The sequence below is a fragment of the Zonotrichia albicollis genome, chromosome 21 (assembly GCF_047830755.1).
Source record: "Zonotrichia albicollis isolate bZonAlb1 chromosome 21, bZonAlb1.hap1, whole genome shotgun sequence".
Lineage (NCBI taxonomy): Eukaryota > Metazoa > Chordata > Aves > Passeriformes > Passerellidae > Zonotrichia > Zonotrichia albicollis.
The window spans coordinates 3,979,987-4,005,288 of record NC_133839.1 but is presented as its reverse complement, the minus strand read 5'-3'; the positions used below and the strand labels follow the sequence as shown (position 1 = coordinate 4,005,288).

Genomic DNA, 25,302 nt, shown 5'->3' with positions numbered 1-25,302 from the left:
TTTGGTGTTAGGCGAGGAAAATCTGTCCTAATGAGAATACTTTGACTGTGATCTTCTCTTTTTTTTGCCACAAGCCTCGGGTTCCAGGGTACTGAGAGACAACAAAGAGCCCTGGAAAGGTCCCAGCTGAGCACTCTGTGTGTCACTGATAGCTCCGGGATGGGAAGCAGGGAAGCCCTGAGCCTCACACAAGTGCTTGGGTTATCTGTACACACAGACAGCCACGTAATCTCTTTTTATCTGATCTGAGAAGAAAGGGAATCCCTCCTGGGTTGTCCTCTTCGGGCTTTTATCTCTCCTATTTTAGTTTGGGGTTTTTTTTGTTTGTGTTTTTTTTTACAAAGACTCAGGCAACGATTCTGCTCACTTTTCTCATTAATTCCCCACGCTTCTGCCTGCAGCTCTTCAGAGCAGGAGGGCAAAAGGATGAAAAAGAGATGACAGCTTGAAAAAAATGGGAATATGCCAGATCCTCTGTTTGTGTAAATCTGAATTTTGCAGTTGATTCCAGTAAAGTGGGGTCTATTTACACCAACATTAAACCCATTAATTTCTGTAGGAGTCCCTGGAATTTAAACCCTGCTTCTGATTCCCCCGATTTCACGTAAGCTTGCTACTATTTCACAACGTTCAAAAAATGGGGGTGAGGGGATTAATAACTCCTGATAATGCACTCCGCTGATGCTGTAGGGAAAATATTCTGCTTTCTGAGTCATTTGCCCTGAGCTGACTTTCTTTTTGAATGGTTCAGGGGGTTTCCTTCTTTAGCCATAAATCCCATGCAAATTCTTTTTGTGTGTGTGTATGTGTGTGTGTGTGTGTGCCTGTGGATGACAGTGTGAGTGTGTGAGTGTGTGCGCGCCAGAGAGAGAGAGAGAGAGGCTGTTCCTTTAAAGCAAAACTGAAAAAAAAAATGCCTTCAGGCGTCCTATTACAGTGGAACGAGCCAAGGATCAGGATTTGCAGCTCAGCTATATAAACCCAGCAGAATCTGGCTGCTCTGACCAGTTTGCCTTGCTGTCAAAGCTCGCTGCCTTGCGCTCGCACACGGCACCGGACAACGCAACTTCGCCGAGTTTTGACAGGACGGCAACAAGAGTCAGGAGAGCCCAGCTGGCTTTGAACAGAGTATTTATTTCATGGAGGCTGCTCACAGCGGGATCTAAGCTCTGGCACAGTCTCTAAGGTAAGTCTGCTTCCTCCCTGAATTAAAAAGTCCTCTTGCACACGAGTTTGCGGTGACCCCATGCTCCGGCATTGCCCTGGTGGCTCTGGCTGCCAGGTCAATGGGCAGGGATGCTGGTAGGGAATCGTTTGGTACTGGAGCATGCCTGCCCCAACATCTGTCTGCATTGTCCTGTGCAGGAATGTCAGAAATGTCCCAATGGGCAGGGATGCTGTTAGGGAATAATTTGGGATTGGAGCATGCCTGCCTCAAAGTCTGTCTGCATTGTCCGGCACAATATTGTCAGAAATGTCTAAATGACATCCACCCGACCCAATGAATGAATGGAGCAGGAGCTGGCTGGGTGCTGGACATCCTCACAGAGCCCAGATTGACAGGCAGGGCAGGAAAGCAGATTTGGGATTTCCTTTTGGCTCCTGGCATGCTATAAATGTTTCCCCCAGCCTCACCTCCCAAACCAGACTAAATCCACTAGCAGGTTTTAACCCTCCCAAGCACAACTCCTCTTGTGCTCCTGTCTGTGACCTGATGAGAGGTGGGTCCTTCCCACTGGTCATTTGCTGTCCCCACACTTTTTTTCTTTGCACCAAAGCCTTTGTCACCTTCCTCCCTGCCCCCCACTGGTCTCCAGTTTCTTTTAAAAGTCCTGTAATATTAGCCTGCAGTGGGGAGCAAGGCACAAAGGAAGATTCAACTGGTATTTCATTACCCCAGCTTTGCTGGGTGGGTTCTGGGAGAGGGAGGGTGAAATTCTCCATCCTCATGGAAAAACAGAGGCACTTGCTCCGTGTCTCAGCTCCTTGCTCCCTGGTGCACTGAGATTTTCTGCATGACTGTGTCTGCACTCACCAGCGAGGCTCAAATTGGCTTAAAAAGGAGAAGCTGGCTGGGAGAAGGTGAACACACTTAGATTCATTTACGAGCTAAACTCACTCACTCAGGACTTTGTGTTACATCACCTTTGCAGAGTTTTCCCTGCCTGATTTTCTGTCTGGCTACCAGGACAGAGAAGTTTTTGGCAGTTAACCTAAACTCCTGAAAAGTCAGTCTCACACTATGGAAAGGAATGTTCGGATTGAAATGATGCTGATGTGTTGTGCTGCACAGTGGAAATCTAAAATTAAAAAGCAAACTAAAAACATTTATAGAAGTTTTTCTTCGTGACAAAACAGAAAAAAATGAGATGGATGGGATTCCATGATCTGGGTAAAAGCCTTGCTGTCCAGCTCTTGGGTTTGGTTTTCTCTCCTGGTTTAATTTTTTAATATCATATTAAATATTAGGAATTCTTTTTACACACTTTCTGATTAATGTTCCATGTGGGGTCTGTTTTATTGTTCTGGGTTTGTTCATTTGTCTTTTAAAGCTGTGAAATCATGGAATGGTTTGGGTTGGATGGGACCATGGAGATCATCCAGCTCCAGCCATGGGCAGGGACACCTTCCACTGGACCAGATTGCTCAGTTTAGGAGTGCTGGAGTCCAAAAATGAGGTGGACAATGGGGATTAGGGACCATCCTTTCAATGCCAGGGAAACTTGCAGCAATGTGATGGCTTTTGGGTTGTTGGGAACACAGGGGAAAATTGAATATGAAGTTTGGCCAGATGAAAGTGTTTAGCCAAGAGAAGATAACAGGTCTGTCTGCAGCCCATCTTCCCTGGCAGGGAATTTGGGGAGCAGCTGGAAGAGCTATCAGGGTGCTCCCAGTGCAGGTTCTGCCCCGTGCTCAGGGAAGGATTTGCCCCTGAACTGAGCAGTGAGATGGGACAGGAGTGACAAGGGCTGTGCCTCCCATCACTGACACAGTCACACTCTCCCAAACACCAAACCTGCATTCACCTCCCATATTTTTTGCTCATTAATTTTATCCTCTGGCTCCTTTCAGCCCAGAGAAATTTCTTTGCAAGTCCCAGCCCTTAATCCTGTCACTAGAGTTACTTTATCAGTGTTTCCAGAGCCCTGGAAGAGCCAAAGGATCTGCTGCAAAGCCCCCAGCCTGCAGATGAGAATGTCAGGTCTCATCTGGAGAGAAAGCAGAAATTCTGCTACAGAAATCACTGATGATGGTCATGGGCACATGGAAAAGACAAACAATCAGACCCAAATCTCCTGTTGAAATAGTGATGCTTAATGGTGTTAGAACTTACTGGGAAAATCCCTAAGCACAGGTTAAAATGTGCTCCACAGATTCTGAGTAACTGTTAGCTGGAGACTTTTTGAAAGCCATCCTCTTTTATTATCCCAGCTCTTTAAAACTGAATCATTTCTCCTCAGTATTCACTCAAACTTAACTATCATGTTGCTCTAACATAATTTCTAAAGGTGTTTGACATTCAGCTTTTTTCACATTAGTGCTTTTTATAAAATACCTAAAAAAAGCCAAAGAACTATTCATGGGTGAAGACGTTCTGACTTGCTATAAAGAGACTGTCAAAGTTTGTTCTTGAGCATTGTCTCACTTTTTTGATAAGTAAATGAGATTAAATGGTAGGGTCTATGCCTTTTGGGACTCTCATCCTTTTCAAGAGTCAGGCAGAACTAAAAAGCAGAAGTGTCTGTGAAACAGGGATGCTGCTTTGGAGCCAGAGCTTTAACCCTTTCATCCCTCCTGGCAAAACCATTTGGAAAACCACCTTGGCCAGTCCTGTGCTGCTTTCCTGGTACAACACCACAGTGCCTCTGTCTACCCAGTCCTGTAGGATGTGCCTAAAGGTTTAAGTGGTGCTGATGGCATTTAATTGTCCTGGGTTGAACAATGGGTGTCTGGTGGAAGTGGATGTGAGGGAGAAAGAGTTTCCATCCAGTCCTGCATCACTTAGAGAGCCCTGGTATCCCTGGAGGAATATCACCTTTGGAAGGAAGATTATTGCACAGGGTGGTGGCTTGGTTATCAACTACACATCCACCTGTCCTACCTCTGTGCCATGAGAAATCCAGAGTGCTTAAATAATTACTCTCACTTGAAGCCCGTGACTTGATAAATTCCTCCTTGGCCTCGTGCCACCACAGTCTGCTAAGCTGAAGGGCCACTGACAGTTTTAAGGTCTAGTGGCTCATAAAACTCCAGCTTAGGAGTGGATGATTTACATCCCTGGAAAGTTCGAAATCTCAGCTTTCCAATAATAAAAGGAATTTGTTTTGAACTGTGTCAGTTTGAGATGCAGGGCTTTGAAGCTGGGCTCTGATTTACCAACGTGTGCTTTCTCAGACTTAATTACTGGTGTGAGTTTAGCACACCCTGCTCAAAGACTGAGCTCTGATCTAACCCTGTGGTTATAAACTGCAGACATCTGAAACTACTGTAAAATGTAATAGCTGCTCTTAGTGGTTTTCAGGAAGCTGCTGATGTCATATTGCTGAAAAAATCATTGTTGCTGAAGTGGGAAACTAAGGAAGACAGCAATCTAAGTGAAATAAGTTAATGTTTTGTCACCTACCAGGCTCAGAAATCTTCAAAACTGCAAGCAATTATAGGATTAGTAACTAATGAGTTCTGGACAGGAATCACCATAACCTGAGGTCATGAGCTCAAAATTAGGAATGTGTACAGATTGCTTATGAGTTTTTAAGATGCAATTTAGTTCATTAAACTGTTTCATATTAAAGAGGACTAGTTGTCCATGGCTTTGCTTGGTTGATGTTGTAATAATTGCTCCAGCGTTTTAAAGCCTCACTGTATTAGGAATGAAGGGGTTTAATAAATTATGCTCCCTGCCACAAAGAATCTGCAATTCCTGTTATTAGCTATTCCCCCAAAAATTCTTTGTATAGTGAAGAGAAAAAAGGAAATAAGAAGACAGTTCTTTGAGGAAGGGGACTGCTGGAAAGCAGAGAAATGAAGAACCCTGAGGGACAATCTTGAGTGGTCGCAGTTTCCACCGAGCTGAGGGTTTCCACAAGTGTGAAACCTCTGTGCTCGCTGTCCACTCGTGTGTCTGACCCTCTGGCCAGTCAGAGCTGCAGCTAAAAGCCTTCCACATGTGGGAAAAGTTAGAGGCTGGGCAAGGTTCCAGCCCCTGAAATCCCTGAGTGCATGATGTAACCCCACGGTGTGGAAATGGGCAGACTGGAGGAGGAGTCAGTGGGATCCTGCCTGACAAGGGGCGGCTCTGGAGCCTGCAGGAAGCGTCTGGGCACTGAAAAGAGGAATAGATGGGGATCCTTCTGCTAAAAGGGCAAAGTTTGAACGATTTAGTGTCACTTTTTAGCATTGAATGAATGATAGATGCGCCATTATAACTAGAATTGTCCTTAGTGTAAGATTTTCCTGGGTTTCTAAATGCATAATTTCTTTCTCCTATATGCTGCTTGTGCTGTTGCTGACCAAATAACATCAAAAAACCTCCACCTATAGCTTCAGAGAGCATATCCAGATGTAGAATTTGAATAATACTTATTAATATAAATTATACCTCCCAACACAACCCCTCCTAAACAAATGAGGAGTCAATGGGAAATAGCTTCCCATTTATATCCTTGTTTGACTTAGCCAATCACCCAAGACAAATCCATCCTGAGCTGATCTCGTCGCAAGAAATTTCTCTGAGCTCCCATCCTTAATTGTCTGCAGTTTCAATTAAACCAAGGTGGGCTGGTGCCAAGTTTCCAGCACTTCCAAGGGGAGAGCCCCGGTGCCCGAATAGGCAGTGGCATTTTGTATTCTTTGGGGAGCGGAGGGCAGCGTTGCCAAGTTTGCATTCAGTCATCCATCACATATTAGCCCACTGGAGGTCCATTCTTCCCAAGCAATGGGGGAGCCCTGCTTCCTACTTTGAAAGATTACTCCCACAGAAAGGCCTTTCCCCAAACCCAGCAGAGAAAGGAAGCTTTTCTTCGATTCATACAAGCACTCCCTTTCCAAGCTCCCCACAAAAATGATATTGTTTCATGCTCAGAAAAAACATATTCTCTTCAGCAATTGAGGAGAAAGTGCAGGGTGGTAGGGGAGAAACCTTAAATACAGATTTTTCCTAAAGTGCTTGCTTCAACCCTGGGCTCAACAAAGGTTTATTGTAGTGGCTGTCTCTTCCCATGGCAGGCTGGAACATTGACTATGTGTGGATAGATATTGGCCAGGAGCCTCCCAGGAGGCTGAAACTGAGAGCCTGGGGAAATTCCATTATAATGATTTTGGCTTTAACTCATGCACCAGAACTTGCTAAGCTCATAAGCCTAAAATTGCAAATGCTAATTTTGTTATGGAATTAGGATATTTACCTGAATATTCATCTAAACAGTCTTGATTCTTTTTTAAATTTATCTCCTTTTCCACCATGCTGGCAGCACAAAGCTGAAAGGGAACATAAATTTCTTCTTATACATGAAAATCAAACTGTGAGATCCTTTCCCTGTGTGCCCAGCAGAACTGGCTAAAGAGTTATTTCCACCATTAAGGAAAGGCTGGAAAAGGGCTAAAAAAAGCTTTATTTCCAAGACATAAGTTCACTTTCCCTTGCCAAGAAATCAAAAGACCTGGAAAGAGGCAGATTTTGTTGGTCAGTTTGGGGTTTTTGTCAGGCCCAGGGTGCAGGTGAGAGAGGCTGTGGGCTGAGGACTCTGGGGACAGTGGTTTTGTGCCTCTTTGCTGCGATGGAAAGCCTTTATTTGGACAGGAAAGGGTCACTCTCAGTGGGTGCTGAGCACTTCAGCACCAGCCCTTGGTGGTTATCTCCGTCCTCAGGATTTCATCTTGTCAGGGGCTGTTTGTTGGCCTCTCAAAAGGAGCTCAGAGCCCACTCTGCACTGGCTCTTTGTCTCTCCTGGTTCCTTTGCAAGGCCAGCCTCTTTTGGGCCTGCTGAATCCTCCTAAATAGCTTCTCTGTGCTGTGGGACAAAAGTCTATGCCAAGAAAGATATAAAGGTAGCTTGTGATCTGCAGGCAGCCCATTCCTCTTGGCCAGAGCCAGTGTAATGCATATTTTCCCTTTGCTTGTGGCTTGTACTTCCCTCCTGCATTGCTTGTAGCGCCGTAATTCAGGGCTGACTCCCGATGAATGCTGCACACTGTGGGCCACAAGGCACTGCAGAACAGGATACATATGAAGGGAAAGTTCTCAGATAATTTTTCTTACTGAAGGATTTTGGCCATGTAAACAGTTTCCAGGAAAAAAAAGAAAAACAAAACAAAAAACCCTCTGGCATTTCCCATGGTGAGGGCTCCTTATGAATGTCCTATCTATTTTTCCAGTTTGGTGGCCAAGTGGAGTGTTTAGAGGAGGATATACCACCTACAAGCCAGGGAATTTATATTTCCACTGCCAAGTGTTAATTATGATGTCGACTTAGCCACTTTACAGGTTAGCAAGTCAATCACAGGGAGCCAGCACTCCAAGTGCTGCAGCTCCAGGCTTGATGGAAAGCCTGCAGCACCCAGAGAGTGCCATTCTCAAACACATCAGCATTATTTGTTCCTTTATTTGTCATTCTCTGGCTGTTACCTCACATATTGTTTATTTGCCTTAGCAAGAGCAAAATAAATTGTAAGGGTAACAAAACCCACAGGGAAAGACACCAGAGAATTGGAGAAAAATCTGCAACTGACCCAAATGCAGGAGTCCAGCTCATTCTCTTACATCAGCTGAAGGTCCATTCATTGGGATTTGCCAGGGTTGCTGTCAGAAACAAGGAAATTCAGTTTATTACCACCAGCCATGTGGCAGGGATGTCTTTTTGATTGTTCTGATTCCTAACCTTGAACAATTCCAGGGATGGGGACTCCCCAGCTTCTATGTGTTATTTATGCCCTATATACCCTGTAATCCTGTACCCTAATATCCCAGTAATAAACTGAACAAATTTAACTAAAAATTTAACTAAAATTTAACTAAAAATTTAATTTAACTAAATTTTAAACTAAATTTGAATTTAACTAAAAATTGAATTAATTAATTCAACTAAAATTAAATTAATTAAATAAAAATTGAGGTTTTGGTGTCAAGCTCCACCTGGGAGACAGTTTTCCTGCTGACAGGAGCAATATTGAGTTCTCTTTGGTGTGGGGTGTTGGATGTCCATAAAACACCCATTGCCTTAATGATATCTTTGTGCTGAGGGTGCCTTGGGCTGCTCCAGTTTGCTCTGGGCTCATATAGGTCATGGAGCAGCACGGGGCCAAACCCAGGCTGCCAGAGGGGAAATTAAAACCCACGGAGCCTTTTCCATGCCCTTCTTTGCCTGCATTGTCCCCTCCAGCCTGCCCTGCTGAGGGGATGGATGGGTTTCTCCTGGGCAGACTTCAGGGGCTGCCAGCCAAATTCTCATGTGACACAATGGCATTGATTTCACTGGGGATCTGGTGCTGGATAATTGAGCTCCATGTCCCTCCTTTCACCATGCCACAGCTCAAATTGCTGCCAGCCAAGGCTTCAGCACGGGAGGGCTCAAGTCACTGTGGGTTAAGGGAACGAGGTCAGGGCTGGTGGAGGTCTCTCAAGCCTCCCATTAATGTGGCAGTGGCCAATTTGTTGACATTTGGGGCAGCAGTGCAGATTTTTGTCCGAGTTCAATCACTAATCACTGCTCAGGGCTGTGTTTATGGCTGTAATTTCCATCACATTACATAAGTGCCTCTGCTTTACATCAGAGCACTGCAAAACATCCCCAGACTGGACTTTTCAGAAGCAGCCTCCTCTCTTTTTCCAAACTCCTCGCACTCAATTTGTCTCATATCTTGTGCCTCTCATTTATATTTCATTTTGCCTTGCCAAGCCATGGTTGATTTCATTCCATCTTCTCTTCATGAAGCGTTTTGCTCTGCTCTGAGTTTGCTACCCTTCCCTGGCTTGCCAAAGATGCAAATTCTTGATGCTACCACATGTGACAGAACTAGGCCAGGCAGATCTGCAGCCCGGGGGCGATTACTGGAAGTCAGATTTCAAGGAACTCCTTCTGTGGTCTTGTGAGTTAGAAAAATGTGCACATTCCTGTGTGTTTGAGGTGCTAGTACCAAGGACAGAGGAGCTCCAGAAGGGAGGAAAAGCTGCCCAGGGAAACTTGTAATTGGTTTAAAAGCAAGGAGCTGCCTGGTGAGGGGTTACCCATCTGTTCCCTCAGCTTCTTTTAAAACCATGCCTGAAGTCTGCTAATGACAGGAATGATAATTCTGGTCCCCAGGAACAGTAGCAGGCTTTTATGGCTGAGTCCTGAGTCATTTTTAGTGCTTGAATAAGTATATGGTTAAATCAAAGTAAAATTATAAAGCACATGCAAATATTCATAATGGATTCTGAAAGCACCCTGCTGCCTGCTGACCAATATCATATGCAGCAATCCATACAATTAAATACTTTCCGTTATTCCAGACCAATATAAATGTAAATTGTTTGTGCTCTTACTTACAGCAAAGCTGTTAAAAGAGAAGAATTCCACCTCTCTCGCTTCTGTACGTGACATTCCTTCAGCTAAAATGATTTCAAATATGGAAAAGTGTGGGGTTGGGTGTGTGGAGCAGAATTTTGGCTCATCTCTTTTTCCTGACCTCCAGGAGAAATTTGAAAAACAGCTTCCTCAGAGGTGCTGTACAAAGCAGTGCTGTCTCAGTGCTTATCCACTGTGCATTTGTTTAACGTGTCAGTATTTTATGGTTCTTATAAATGATCCTTATTTCTATTGCACAGATTTCACCAATACTTTTGGTTAATATATTAATTTGGCATCTGTTTTTTTATATTAGACCAGCTATTATTTCACCTATTGTTATTATATTTATCAAGAGTATTGATGGCTTATTTCCTACCGCTCATTAACAGTAAAAAAGATGATGTTTCATACCTAAATCATGAACTTGTGAGACAAACCACACTGGCCAAGTTCCCATCACCAGGACTTGGCTGCTCCTTTGTTCTCAGCAACTCCTGCTTGGCACGAAAGGAGTGGGAAGAAAATTCAGAAGTCTTGAATTTCTGCTCTTCCCATCTCATCCCAAAACCACCTAGAACTTTGTGAAATGGGCTCTGGAAAATTTATAGGTGGTTTTGGAAGCGAGAACGTGGAGAAGGGCCTGGAAACGGAGCAGAGCTGTGTGTGTGGAAGGAACACGAGTTGCCGTGATTCATGCGAGCGAGCACACCAACCCCATGCTCTGAAACTGCATCAGCAAAGCCCTCAAAGTATTTCAAAGCGAAGCCTCCAGAAAATAATGAGCTCCTGACAAAGTGTAACTTGGCAGAGAAACTTTCCAAAGACAAGTTTAGAAAACTGTAGATCTTTTCCAGCTCCGCGTCTTTGCTGCGAGCGGGGAAAAGCCAAGAGCCCGAGTGAATGCTTTTGCTATTAGCAAAGGCTTTATTAAAAGGTACAGGACGTACTTGAGAGGCAGCAGTGGTTTCTGCTGGAGGTTATGCACAGGAGCTGCTTTTGCTGTGAAAGGGTTTTTTTTTTTTTAATATTGGAAAAGGCACTAATTGAGGCTTCTGTGTCTGTGGCAGCTCTGCCATGGCCTGCATTCAATTCCCTGTTCAGCGGTTCTGGGATGGGTAAAAGTTACTGCCCAGACTTTCAGCCATCAGAGAGGGATGGGTAAAAGTCACTCCTGTGCTGGAAATGCAAACAGGGGGACCAGACAGACACCAGGTGTTTCTGAAACCCTGAAAATGCTCAGCTCCTAACTTCATACGAAGGAAAAAGAAGTTGCAGCACACTCTCCTTTTATAAATGTGGCCTTGATGTGCTTCTGGCGTATTTACCCAGCTATAAAATTAGTAGTGTACACATTTCATAGAACAGTGTAGGATTAAGTAATTCTTTATATTTGTAAATCAGTCCACGAGTGGAAAACATTCTCAGCAGAAGTGTCAAGAATTGCTGCTCTGAACTCAAACATGCAAAGGTATGGGAAAGATATTCCCTTTTCAGTATCTGCACTTAGAATATGTGTCTGGCCATGATAGCCAGGTGATTAAAACCCAGGCAGAAGGAAGGTGTGACCCGTCCACTCTGCTTTCCACAAGTCCCTTGGATGTGACCCACTTCCACAGCTCTGCTTCTGTTTTTAGAACAGCACCAGTTATTCTGAATCCATTGTTGCCTTTGCTGCTCCCATCTCTGCTGTGCCCTGCTGTTTCTAACCCACAGTTTTTGTCCAGGCTGTGTCTGCCACGGGCTTTTTCTTCCCCTCTGACAGCCACAGCAAGGACAGAGATTTCTTTGCAGATGTGAGAAAAAAGTATTTAGCAGATGGCTTTTTTCCCCCTTCTCCTGAGTTTGTAGCAAATTGCTGCACTTGGCTGATGGCTGTGCCCCCTGCCAGGAGCCTGAATGCAGCTCCAGAGCACCCCACTGCCCTGCTTGTTTTGTGTCTCTTTTCTGAGCTCCCTTTTCCAGATTGATGCTCAAGTGTCGGAACCCTTAACAAAAAATCGAGTTCCGAGGGCAGACTGAATTCCCTCTTAACTTGTGCCTCATCCCAGTCCCTGTGAGTTAGACCAGCTGGGTTTGGTGTGAGCTCTCCCATGGTTACCTCTTGTAATGCTGCTTCTTTTTTTTTTTTTTTTTTTTTTTTTTTTTTTTACTTTTTATGCAACACTTTTGAGTGATCTGCTCTGTAAAATAACCAGGCTGTTTCTTGTGGCTGCTGTAAAATTCCTTCTGTGGTCAGAGCTGGATGAAGGATTCTCCTGCACTTCCCATGCACAGGGGTGAATCACTGGGGTTGTGTAACAGCAGCAAACATTGGCACACCAAGGTGCAGGAGGATCGTGCACATGTGTGGGAATGATCCCTCAGATCCCATAAAATTTCCAGAGATGAAAGAGACCTCCAGTTGATGCAAGAGAATGAGCTGGATATGTTCATTTTGGGTCAGTTGCAGATTTTTCTCAAATTCTCTGGTGTCTATCCATGTGGGTTTTGGTAACCTTACATTTTATTTCCATGGATTCATCTTCTCATTCTGGTAATTGGCCTGGCACAACCTCTTGGCTTCAGAGTAAGGCTGCAGTTTTCTATTATTACCCCAAAATTTCAGGCAGTCCTGTGGCTCTCTGTGTTTGTGCTGCACATCTGGTCAGGCTTTCTTCTACAGAGAAAAAGATTCTTGAAAAAGAAAAAGAAGGAAAAAAATCAAACAATGAAAGAATACCCTGGTTTGAAATGGACTTTAATACTCATCTCATCTCACCCCAGCCATGGCAGGGACACCTCCCACTGTCCCAGGCTGCTCCCAACCCTGCCCAGCCTGGCCTTGGGCACTGCCAGAGATCCAGGGGCAGCCACAGCTGCTCTGGGCACCCTGTGCCAGGGCCTGCCCACCCTGCCAGGGAACAATTCCTCATTCCCAATATCCCATCTAAACCTTCTCTCTCTGAGTTTGAAGCCATTCCCTCTTGTCCTGGCACTCCAAGCCCTTGTCAATTGTCTCTCTCCATTTTCCCTCTTGGCCCCTCCAGGACCTGCAAGGCCACCCTGAGGTCCCCCCAAAGCTTCTCCTCTCCAGGTGCACAATCCCAGCTGTCCCAGCCTCTCCTCCCAGCAGAGCTGCTCCATCCTCTGATCCCCCTGGTGCCTCCCCTGGATCTCTGCAGCAGCTCCAGCTCCTCCCTGTGCTGGGCCAGGGCTGGGGCAGCTCTGCAGAATTTCCCTCTCTCTCCCAGGGATAACTCTCCAGCTCTTTGCTTTTTAATGATGTATTTTCAGACAATTTTACAGCACTCCTCAGGAAGATGTTTAATTATGGAAATGAGGATTTAACAGCACGTTTCCTGTGAGGTCCTTGGAATACTCAATTCACAGGGACACACATTGCCCCTGTGAGCTTTTACCAGAGGTTAAACAGAGGCACAGCAGATGATTTATGAAATCATTTCAGAGCAGGATGCCTGAGTTCCAGGCCTCAGTCCTAACCATGGGACCACACCTTTAACCCCAAGGTTGTGGGCACTTTCTGGGATCTCTGCTGAGAGCTCAAGGTTTTGTGACAATTCCATTGGTCCATTTCTCTTGTAATGGAAAAGACTTGAGGATGGCAGACCCTCAGTCAGGAAGGTTTTATCTCAACCCTTATTGCTGAGATGTAGCTTTTCCAAGCCTGGGGAATACATTCTTTGAGAGATCTGTTCATTCGCACTCTGCAAAGACACCTTAATTCTGCTCCTCACCATTCCACTAAACTCAGATTCCTTGGCTGCCCTATTGGTTAACCTCCAACTTTACCCAGTTTAGATTTCCCCATCATTCAGCAGATCCCTGGTGAGCCAATCTAGCAATTCGTATTCCCAGATTCCATAAAGGCGATTTTATCTTCTCCAGAAAGGTCACAGCACCACAAACCAAGGCTCTTTGGTAAAGCACAGGTGAGCTCTGTGCCCCCTTTCCTGCCCATCACCTTGCACAGGACAGATCCAGAAGGAATTTGCTCCTTTCCTTATCCTGCATGAGAACCAGGATAAAATCACACCCACACATGTGCCACTGATGGGAATGTTAGCTGAAATATATTCTAAAAAATAAGATTACTCCAAATGAGTATTTGTTTGGCTTTTCCAGCTCATCATTCAGAGTTTCACCTCCTCACATCCTAAAGGGAACAGATCTAATTTGTAAGAAAAACCCTTTGCTTTTTATAGATGCAGCTTTTTCATTTCCTGGGCTTTGCACCTCTAAGAACGAGCAACATAAACCATGAGTGAGACATTACTTCAGCCAGCCTACTCCGGGCTGCATTATTCCCTTGTACTCATTCAGCAGCATCTTTTTGCGTAGTCTTATCCTTTTTTATGCCTCCAACAAAACCAGGATTTTAAAAAAACATAGTACACAGACATATTTTTAGCTGCAGTGCCAAGGGGTCAAATCCACCAGCTGGTCTAACATGTTGTGAAGGCAAAGTGGAGTTGTCTAAGACACCAGAGCAGCACCATCAAATCCCAAACCTGAGAAATCTCAGTGTCTGTCTCCTCTGCTGCCCCTCCCTCCCTCCCCAGCTCTGCTCTCTTCCCTTTCCCCACTCTCCCAAGCTGTTTGTTTTACATCCCCAGCCAAGCTGACTCCCAGCCAAACATCCTGGGGGCAGGAGAATGTTATTTATCCCTCATTACAGCCCTTTGGTGGATAACAAGCAGAATTTGTCTGGGGAAAAGGAGAATCCCTGTGCTTGGAGATGGTAACAAGCTGAAGGTAATTGGGCAGAGAAGGCAGCAATAAGGAGCCCTCTGGCTCCTGGACCAGTATTTTTTGAAGTATTTTGCTGCCTGAAAATTCAGTTTGGTGTTTGAAGATGCACTGACATGTTTTACTCCCCGATGGGCACAACTCTGAGCTTTTAGAGGTGGGAGGGAACATGAAATTAATTCTCTTTTTTCTGTCCTGGGGTGCAGGAAAGCACGAGCACTGTGGGTTCACTTTGATAAATTTTCACTTAGTAATTGAAGGCCGGGTTACTCCAGCTTTTATTAGAAAAAGGAGCAGGAATCCTTTGAAGAAATGATTGAGGTTGGTATTCTTTCCAACAGGCCATTTGGTTCAAAGCAAGCCATTACTGGTTTCAAACATTTGCAAAAAAAGATTTGTCAGGGAATTTTTTCTCAAGAATGGGAACTCCTGAAATGCTGCTGACTCCTTCTTAGCTTCCTTCTTGCTGAGTCTTCAGAATCAAATGAAAAATGGCACCTTTCAATGACAAAATATGTGTTCTGAAAAACATTTCAAGCAGTGGTACCTGTTAATTTATCATCACTTGGCTCCAGTTCTTTTATAGAGGCAACTTTTACACCTTTTTTTTTTTTCTGGACATCCAATGGAGAGGACAATAGAGGGAAATACTGAATGAAATGATACAAAATGAGAGGAACAAAGAGAAATATTTTCTTCTAATATAGGGAACCAAATAACTGATTTGAAATACTGTCATTCTAATAAGTACAGTAGATATAATTTATAAATATTTAAATATCCTTCAGTGCTTACCAGTGCAAACCAGACAAGTTTTTCTTCAAGTTAAATAAAAACTGGAGTCCAATTTCAGTTTACCTCCTCCAAAATGGATCATAAGCCCAGTTTGGTGAAGGGTTTCACTGCTGCAGAAGGTGGGTGCTGGGTCACTCCACAGGGAGAGGTGTGGGATGGTTTCTGCTCTTTGGGTGCTGCATTGTGACCTTCCCAGGTGGCATTTGCCTCATGGATGGGTGCAACTGGTGTCTGCCACAGGCCTGGCTCTGTAGAAATTTTGAAAACAGATGAAGATCTTTGTTCTGTCATCTCAGAACAAAGAATCTGTGTCTTATCCCGCTTTCCCATCTTATTTCTCTCTGCTTTTCATGTCAGGCAAAAAAAAAATTAAAAAACCAACCAAATTCAATTTATTTATTCACTTCTCAATTCTGCCTGAGCCTGTTTTTTTAAAGACCCTTCTTTTGTGAGTTTAATCAGATGCTTGATAAGAGCAAAAGCGTTGCTAACTAACACAGGCTACAAAGCAGCCCCTTCAGGGAACACATGACCTCATCCCCAGGATTACTCCAGCACAGCAATTCAGACTCCAGCACACCCAAAATAAACCTTTGCAAGGAAATGCTTTATCCACCTCCACTTGGCCAGGCATACGCTCTGCCAATGTCCTCCTCAGTGGCTGGGACGAAACCCGTATGGAAATTGAGATTCTGTGCTCCCAAGCAGCCTGCCCTGCTGGCTGGAGCTGCCTTTGGGCTGCTGCCCTGCAGGAGCAGCCAGCCCTGGCACAGGGATGCACTCATGGAGCTGGATTTCCCTCCCAGCTCCCTTTGTGTGTTGGGGTTTTGTTGGATGCTCGGAGCCCTGGCAGCCGGGAGCGGCTCTGTGGGGTCACACACAGCGCTCCCCAAACGCCCCCTCTGCCAAAACATGACACAAATCCCTCCCTGATGGATTGGAAGTGACACCATTGTGGTGTCTTGGAGCTCTCAAGGCCTTTAGCACCCAATATTGGACAGCACCAATATGCCAAGGATATCAAGGATACCATCCCTGCTGGATACCATCCCAGCCAGCTGCTTTGGGATCTCAGTCTGGGTTCAAGACTGAGCTCCTGTTACTCCTGTGAGGAAGAGGAGGATGTGGGGACCAGCTCCCCACCTCAGCACACTTCTGCTGGACAAGGTCTCCAAGGAAATGCAGGAAGGACTCCTGCAGTTCTTGAAGTAAAATGAACTAAAAGGCAATATCCTGTTTATGCCTTGGAAAGGCTGAGCTAGAACAGAGATTGGACAGAGCTAAAGAATAAAACAGGGATTTATTAAAATGCCTCAATGTGTAGCCATGATATTTTCTGAAAAATCCTTTCCTTAGGATTTTTTCTTCTGAGAAGCTGTGAGGCCTCAGGAACAAAATGTAAACATGGATTATCTGCTGCTGTGGAATGCAACAGGTGCATCTGGGATTGGTCTCGTGGTTGTTTCTAATTAATGCCCAATCACAGTGAGAATGATAACAAGCCTTTGTTATCATTCTTTGCTATTCTATTCTTAGCTATCCTTCTGATGAAATCCTTTCTTCTATTCTTTTAGTATAGTTTTAATATAATATATATCATAAAATAATGAATCAAGCCTTCTGAAACATGGAGCCAACATTCTCATCTCTCCCCTCATCCTCAGACCCCTGCAAACACCATCACTTCAATAGATCCACCCTGGGCAGCACAAGAGCTCAGCCAGGGCTGCACCCAAGATGAACCAAAATGGCCCCAAAATGCACGACCGGGCACGGGGTCTCTCCCTTTGATCAGTTCTGCTCCATTTGCACCTTGCAGTTCATTGTCCCATTCCAGCTTTAGCCCAGGCAGTCCCACCCTGCTTGTTTTTCTCTCTCCAGCCCTCGGTGTTTGTGCTCTTGGGCTGAGATTTGGATCATTTGTCCTTGGTGCCCAGCTGGAGCAGGAATTGTTTTGTCTCCCTGCTCTGTGCACAGAACTCACCATCCCCTGATGTGAACCCAGACCCACCCACTAAAGCAGCACAGAATGTGAAAAATAGAAAAGCTGAAACCTGAGGCATCACTGTCAAGTCCCAAGCTGGAGACCTGCTTTAAGCCCCATTATCCCTAGTCAGGAGCTCATAACCATGCTGGAAGGCAGCACATCTGTGGCTCACACTGAGATGTATCATTTATTTGTTTCTAATTATGCACATTTAGCAGCAAATTACATGAAAGATTAAACACCACATTACAAGTGTGGTCTGATTAATTCTGCACCATGCTTTTAAGTCACTCAGCAATTACCTCCACTCATTTTAAACACAGATAATTTTATTAAATCTGGTGGTACCAAAAATGAATTAAGAGCTTTGGATTCCTGGTTTTAGTGTGGTCTCTTCCCGAGGCTGGCTGCCTATATATAATTATTACATAATGCAACATTGGATGCTTCTCATTTAAACAACAGCTGAAATAGCTGCAAGGCTCTGACACGAGCCAAGGCAAGCTGGATACCACAGGGTTCAGCAGATGCCACTTCCTTGGCTCTGCTCCTGTAAATGTGAATTCTTCATCGTGCTTGGGATACCTGTTGGGGAGAGATGTTGTAAAGCCTCAAGGATTGAGTTTATTCTACAAATAATTGGCCTGAAGAGTAAGTACTGCCCTAAACACCACAGTGGTGGTGTCAGAACAGGTCTGCTCCTGCCAGGCTGTGCCATTTCAAAAGGTCTCCTTTCCCCTTTTTTCCATCAATCTTGTGCCCATCTGTGACCTATTTATGTCAGAATTCAGGACATCCCTCTGGCTGTCCTGGATTGCCAGAACCCCTGCCAGGGGGCTCAGAGACCTTGGCACAAAGCCCAAGACACCTGTGGCTTTGATTATGACCCATGGAAAAAATTACCAACCTTATATGAGGATCTGCAAGCCACGAAAGTTTAAGTAGAATAATAATTAGTTTGTCATTGGGTGAAAAATAGATTTTTTTGGGGTTTTAGAATGGGGGTTCAGGGGACAAGATGGAGGAATCTGGGCATGCCCAGCCTTTCTTCTTCTTCTTCTTGGCCTCCATCTTCTGCTGTGATGTTGGCACTTTTAGATTGGTTTAGAGTAGAAGCTCACTGTCTAACACAGGTGATAGGTGTTGGAAAGTTATGGTAAATAATGTACATGTAATTTTTAGTATAAAAAAATAACACTGCCCTGAGGGCGGCCAGAGTGCCTCTGTCTGACCTGCTGAACAGACCTCAGCAGGCCAGGGAAAAAATTTTATACATAAGAAACAATAAACAACCTTGAAAATGAGAATAGAAGAGTTCTGACTCCTTCTTCGACTGCCAGGCTGGGAAAAGAGACTTTCTAACACATCTTAGGGTCATCCTGACCAGCAGAAGACCCAAGATATTTAGAGGGTGGCTGTGATAAACCTTATAAACCTGTAGGCACTTGGCTTCTCTTAATTAACAGCCTTGGGGCTACCTCTAATCCAGGTGATATATCAAAAGAATTAAGAATTCTAGCATGAAGAGCATGGTAGAGTTTATGTAGAAGAACTGAGAGCAGAGGAAGTCTTTTCATAGGGGTAAACTGAAGAATCTTTCTAGAGCAGTTGGAAGCATAGAATTAGGAAGTTTGGTTGTTTGTACTTTGTTCAGACTTATTAGAAATCAGGATGAGAACTGACTGGGCTGAAATGGCAGAGCTGAGGGATGGTCTCAGCTCTCCCAGGTCCCAGCTCGGTGCCATTTCCACATTCCTGGCTCTCCCCCGAGCTCTTGTGCTTTGCTCCTGATAGAATAGAAATAGCAATGGATGTTCAGGCAGCATTTCTTTGCTTTTCCTCATCATCAGCCAGGTAATTCCTAAGAAACATAAATCAGCAAAGCCTGTAGGACCCAGAAACTGGAAGGTACCTCTTGATTCCTGGGTTCCATATCCTGTTATTGCATCCCATAATCTGTTTTTCACTTCTCTTTAATTATTGCATGTGTTCAGCAGTCATTTTCTCCCAGCTGTATCTCTGCTTTTCATTTAATTCATGAAATTTGCTCAATATATTCAATATTTCATTGATTAAAGGTGTCACTGGAATAAGACCACCTCCAATCCCTGATTTTTTACTCTGCTTTGAAAAAGAGCCAAACTCATTGTTTAGTTTGGAAAATTCTGTTCTCTCTCTGAGATCCTGAACAAGGATAGACCTGGGGAGATTTTCCATGGCTAAGAGGACAAAACATCTGAAACAAAAGTAGTGTGTAATGGAATAATCATGGTAATTTACCTCAAAATGGTCACTGTTCAACAGAAGGTTTAGTCTCTCATGGGTCTCCTTTTATGCTTATCATTCAGAATTTATCAGAGCTCTTTCACATTTTATGGATGTTGGCTGCAGTGGATTATTTCTCCTTCCCTCTTTGTGGCACTGTCATGTTGATAGCTTTGAAATATGAGCCTTTGCTAAATTCTAAATTGTACACAAAGCAATTAATTAAAATTCCTTCCAAAACAGCCCTGGCAAAGCCCTGGCAGTGCTGCTTTCCAGCCAAGGTGGAATGGGTGGAGGCTAAAATGCATCCAAGTTGTTTTATTTCAAGATGGTGTGCAGTAGGATCTGTGAAACAGAGACCCTACAGCTTCCCCAAAACAGGACTATCACCTAAGAGCTGCAGCCAAAGGTGAAAATTGAGCTGGAGTGAAGAGTTCAGGCTTAGCTCAGTGACATGTAATGCAGAATCTCAGGGGCTGCACGGGGCAAAAAGTACCCATGTGTTGCAGACATCTTTTATTAAAAATCTTTTCTTTAAGATTTTTCCTCTTGAGAAGCTGAGAAGCCTCAAGAACAAAATGTAAACATTTATTATCTGCTGGTGTGGAATGCAACAAGTAGATCTTTGATTAACCCATCTTAGATGTTTGTAATTTATGGCCAATCACAGCCCAGCTGGACTGGACTGAGAGCCCAGCCACAAACCTTTGTTATCATTCTTTTCTATTCTATTCTTAGCTAGCCTTCTGATGAAATCCTTTCTTCTATTGTTTTAGTATAATTTTAATATAATATATATAATAAAATAATAAATCAGCCTTCTGAAACATGGCGTTAGATCCTCGTCTCTTCCCTCATCCAAGAACCTCTGTGAACACCATCACACCCATGAATTGTTTTAATTGCTTAATTGCAGTTCTTTGAAAGAGTCTGAGGTATAAATGTGATCACAGGACCTCTCATATGATTTCAGATAATTTAAAATTCCTGTTGTTTTCATGACTAATTCCAGTGGCATGGGCAAAGCCCTTGGAACGGATGACGGATACATTGAAAACTGTCATGTGTGACAGCTCAGGAGTCAATCCTGAATTAACTGTGCAGAGCAGCTCCCATCTCTGCACTCAGAGTGTTCTGGGTCATGTCTGTCCTCAGTCCCAGAGTTGCACTGCCCTGAAATGTGCAGTGCCAGCACCAGATGGGACACAGGTGACATCCAGAGCCCTGAGCTGTGGCTGCTCACCCACATCAAACACAAACTTCTGGTTTGTCCTGGAATGAGAAGGATTCAAGTCACAAAGGCAGGCACATCCAGAGGAAAATGTGCTTTTAAAAGCCATAAATGCCTTCTGGGAGGTGTTTGAACCACTGTGGTGGGACCCAGCAAAGCTGCATCAGCTTCCTCTGGCTTGCAGTGGGTAAAAATACCTCAGAAAAAAGAGCAGAGGCTCTTGGGGAGCTTGGGATTCTCAGTGACAGCCTCTCCATGTCCTAGTTTTCTGTATTTAAAGTGGACTGTGCTTTGTTTATCCATTTTAATTCAAAAAAGAGGCTCTTTGCCTTCCTCCAGCACATGTGGATGCCATGAGGCTCCTATTGTAAGGCTGTGGACATCACTGAGTCCCTTCTGTGACAGAAAAAGTGGATTTGTGTCACTTGTGTTCCTACACTTCAACTCCTCTCATTGAACAATTTTTAAATCTTCCTTCCAGTTGTTTCCTCTCTGCCCCTTTTTCCATGGAGTTTTTACAGAGGATGCTTTCTTGATTTTTCCCTCTTTTTCACTCTCATTGCATTCCCACAACCATTTTGGTTAATGATTATCTCCCTTTGTCATTTCAAGGAAGAGCTTTAGTCTGAAATATGGCATAGGTGGGGTGGCAAAGGCTTTTTATTTAGGGCTTTCACATTTTGCTATTTATTAAAGGGAGGTCACCAAGCCTGGATCTATAATTTTGTGTGGGCTTCCCAGATGTAGGATTTCTTATCCAGAAAACTGTAGAGCATTTGCAGGGTGCTTATTCTTTGTGACCTGGCCATGGAGGTAGAAGTGAAGTTGTTTGACTATAAATTCAAGGTAAGTTCTCAGCCTGGAAGCTGGATGGATTCCTGCTTATCACTCTGCACTATCTGTTAGAGAAAAAGACAGTCAGCTTCCTTCTCTCCGCTTTGAAAGTTATGACCCTCTTTTCACCTCTTTTTGCAGCTGATGTAAGACTTTGAAGAAAATTCCTGAATTATGAAAATTTCCCTTTGGAGCTTCACACCCTCAGGGCCTGCTCATATATGTGGGGTGTAATTGGGGCTGGAACAATTGCCACACTTCTCTGCACACATATTCTCTGGGAGCCTTGGGGAACACAGTGGATTTTCTGAATTACTCTAAATTCAACTGCCTTAAAATTCCTCTCCTTAGAATGTAAATGTGTAAATAAAGAAGAGGTGGGTGGGGAAAAAAGAAGGCGACAATTTGTCTTTGATCATTTCAGCTGAAAAGATTCAGGCCTGATGCCTTAGGACTGTTATGAATTTCTGCTCTCTACTGTGATTTAATGGAGTTTGACCTGCACTGAGCGTCCCTGCTGATTCCTTCACCCTGTTGGAATTGAAAATGGAAAGAAAATTATTTTCTGCTGTTATGAATGTGTGGAACCAGCAGTGAAAGATGATCAAGTCAGGGCCGTTCATGTTTTGGCCTGACACGTCAAAACTTCCAGGTCCCCCCAGCCCCTTGCTTTGAGAACATTTTAATTGACTTCAGATTTAATCTGGTTTTTCTGGAGAAGATTCCCAGAGCCTTCACCAAGTCAGGGTCGTGGTAAAACCAGCTCAGCACTCTGGTTTTGAGGGGTTGCACCTTTTGAGGCCTTGCCTTGTGAAAATGCCCTCTGGTCTCAATTTATGAGTCCTGTGGAACAGCACTGCTGGCATTCCTTGCAGAAAACACCCCATTTACCCATGTCTGCACACAGGGGATGGTATCAATAACCCCAGGAGAGGATAACTCTTTTTGTCTTGGTGGCAGTACATGAGGAGAGGGCAGTGATAACACCACACGTGCCCTGCTGGGCACTCCAGGCTGCAGGGAACACACAGCTCCCTCCTTGGTGGAAACCCTGGAAACTTGAATTTCCTGCAGTTAATAGATCACAGAGAACTGTTTTGGGGTTAGCAATTTACAAACCTCAAAATGCTCCTTGCTGTGTTCCCTGGAGAGGGCTTTGGCTCTTCTCCAGCTGAGCATTCTTCCCTGTCACAACCCAGCCTGCTGCTAATTTACCCAGATTTTAACAAGATGTGCTTGAATCCACTATGGTGCTGACAATATTTGATCCCCTCCTGCTGAAATGTAGGAAGTATCTGCTTAGACAGGAATTATTTCCTTTTTTTTTCGCCCCCCTCTCTTTTTTCTCTGCCACTTCCATGTCTAATTTCCAAGTCATGACATGTAGAGGGTGTCTGAGCAAATCTAATCAGCCTTCTGCCTTCGTTAGGAAGGACAGCTGAGATGGAGTTTTTAACACCTCCATTCCTTCCTTGCTGCAATCTGTTTTGATTAAAATTGCACAGGGCTCTCATCTGCATATTTATCATTCCACATACCCACAAATCATCTCACAATTCTGCCACTCCTGAACGTTTCAGGAGAGACTGGAGTGCTACACCAGGACTTTAAAGTATGCAGACATTAATTTAGTTTCTCACACCTGCTGCTTTCCAGCAAATATGACTTTGGGGAAGGGAAATATTCATGCATTACCTTTGCTTAGTATTCCCCAGGAGTCGGGATTCCTGGGGGTTTTTTTCAAGATTGATTGAAAATTTCCTATTAAGAAACAAATTTCTAATTAAATGGAAAGGTCCTGGAAAAGTTCTAATGCTGGGAGGGGGCAAGGGGAATGGGGGATGTCTAAACAAAGAAATGGCCCTTTTTAATAACATTTTTTCAGCTTTTTACAGCCAGACTGTGACATGCTTTCAAATCTTCAGATGAAAGGGCTGCAGTGGAAATGAAAATTATTCCTTCTTTGTGTGCTATTGACAGTCCACCTTACCTCCACCTCATATGTCCCCAGGCAGTGATCAAGTTTTTAAGGAGTGTTTTCTAGAAACAGCCCTTTTCTGCTCTTTGGTTAAAATCTAACTTTTAAAGTTAATATTCATATAAGAAAACTCTTTTTTTTACCTGAATCTCCTTTTGTCCCAGCTGGTACTGCAGAGATGCTACTATTTGCTTCTCAATTCATAATCTCTATTTTTTAATCAGATATTTAAGTTGTGCGAGAGGCCACAACTCATTTTTTTCTTATTTAAATTGGAGTTGTGCCTAGGGGAGCAGGAGAGCAGGGGTTAACTCTTGCCCAAGGAGGGTGGGAAGGTGCCAGTGACCAGATGGGGAGAACACAAGCTCTGGATTTATCGTCCTGCATGACAAGCAGAACATTTTGCAGATCATCCACATCATCATGTGCAGGATTTTTGTAGTCAGAGTGGCAGGAAGATCTGAGGGCACAGCTCATTAGCATGATAGGTGTTCTCTATTAGACAAAATATTTGTAAAACTAAACACACTCTGTGTCATACAAACCTGAGAGATGTCAGCCGTCACCCAGCTCCTCTTACAGACCACAAGGCCAAACTCATGCTGGGAAGGGTCATTTTCTGCCAACCTTTCCTTCAAGACTTTTAAGGTGCCTGTAAATAATCCAGCAACTGATATCTGCAAAGAAAATATCAAGATTATTTCTCCTAGAGGCATGTTTAAAATACAATCTACAAGAGCTGCTCTGAAGGGAAGGGACAGCAGAGCCTGGCAGTGATTGTGGCTTCATTTCTCTCCTGCTCCTGGGTGGTCGGTTGTGGTCAGAGCTGTTGTTTGGATGTGTCTGAGGAGCTGGAGAGAAGGATGTCCTCTTTGTTCTCCCAGCCAAAACCATGGCTGATGTATAAAGAACTGGAGGAGGGTGTCTTGTTTTGTAGATGTCAGATGCAGGAGTGGAGCTCAGCTAACCATGCTGGGCCCGTGGCGGATGGGATGGGAAACACCTGATGGGGATGGATTAGCTCAGACATCACACCAGGTGCCAAAGCACAGGGGTCACAGAGCAAGCAAGAAATGCTGCTCCTAGACCACCACAGTGCTTCTCCAGAAACTTCAAAAGGATGTCAGCCCAGACATGTTAATTCTTCCAGTTTCATCTGTGAGTTGAGAGGTTTGGCTGCTTCTAAAGCAGCAAGTGTCCTCTCAGAGTCCTGGGGTTCATGTGGCTTTCCCCAGTAGTGAAGGTGACAGTGACAGTGCTCTTGCCAGAGCAGGTTTGTCATTTTCCAGGCATATTAAAGAAATTACAGTTTGTGCCATGATTAAGTGATTTGTCAGCAGAAAAAAAGTGCAATTTCCTTGATTTGGGCAAGGGCTGTATTCCTGTGGGTTGGGATTTCCAGAAGCCATAAGGAAATGGATGCTCAACTTTCACTAAAATTCAGCGAGAATGAGATGCAGAGCTGCTTCCAGTTTGTTCTATTTTCCATTGGTGATCCATCTGTCAAGCAGCCTGTCCCTTTAGTGACTACTTGAGGGTCAGGCATCAGTTTTAGCTGTATGATCTTGTCCTGGGGCAAAAAGTGAATTGCAGCACATAGAATTGCATGAGAAGCGCTTTGCAAAGACAAAGTGGGAGTGCTAGAGACTAAAATCCCACTTTAAATACAGTCCTGAGCACATTTCATGAACTGGCAACCCAGTTTAGGGATTGAGTCAGAAATGAGACCTGGACCATGTCTGTCTCTGTTATTCTTTATTAATAACTTTGTGATCTCTTCTGGTGCACACAGGGCTTGCAGAAATATTTGAGCAAATGGGGTAAGTGTTAGAAATGCCTTAAAGCTGAATGGTTTTCCGTAACAAGGAAAAAACCTTCCCTGCTCCTTGTTTACTTCTGATTTATTCCCCAGTAAAAAGGG

General features: G+C 44.1%; 1 protein-coding gene across 3 annotated transcripts in view; it reads left to right on the top strand.

The window, feature by feature from the left end:
* The first annotated feature begins 904 nt into the window (after positions 1 to 904).
* Positions 905 to 25,302, top strand: part of TNC (tenascin C) — a 78,512-nt gene continuing 54,114 nt past the window's right edge. Inside the window, exon 1 of one of the 3 annotated variants that reach the window (XM_074556055.1) lies at positions 905 to 1,186. The gene's annotated coding sequence lies outside the window, so the exon portion shown is untranslated. The remainder of the gene's footprint in view (positions 1,187 to 25,302) is intronic. The other 2 variants (XM_074556056.1, XM_074556057.1) reach the window with 2 other exon arrangements.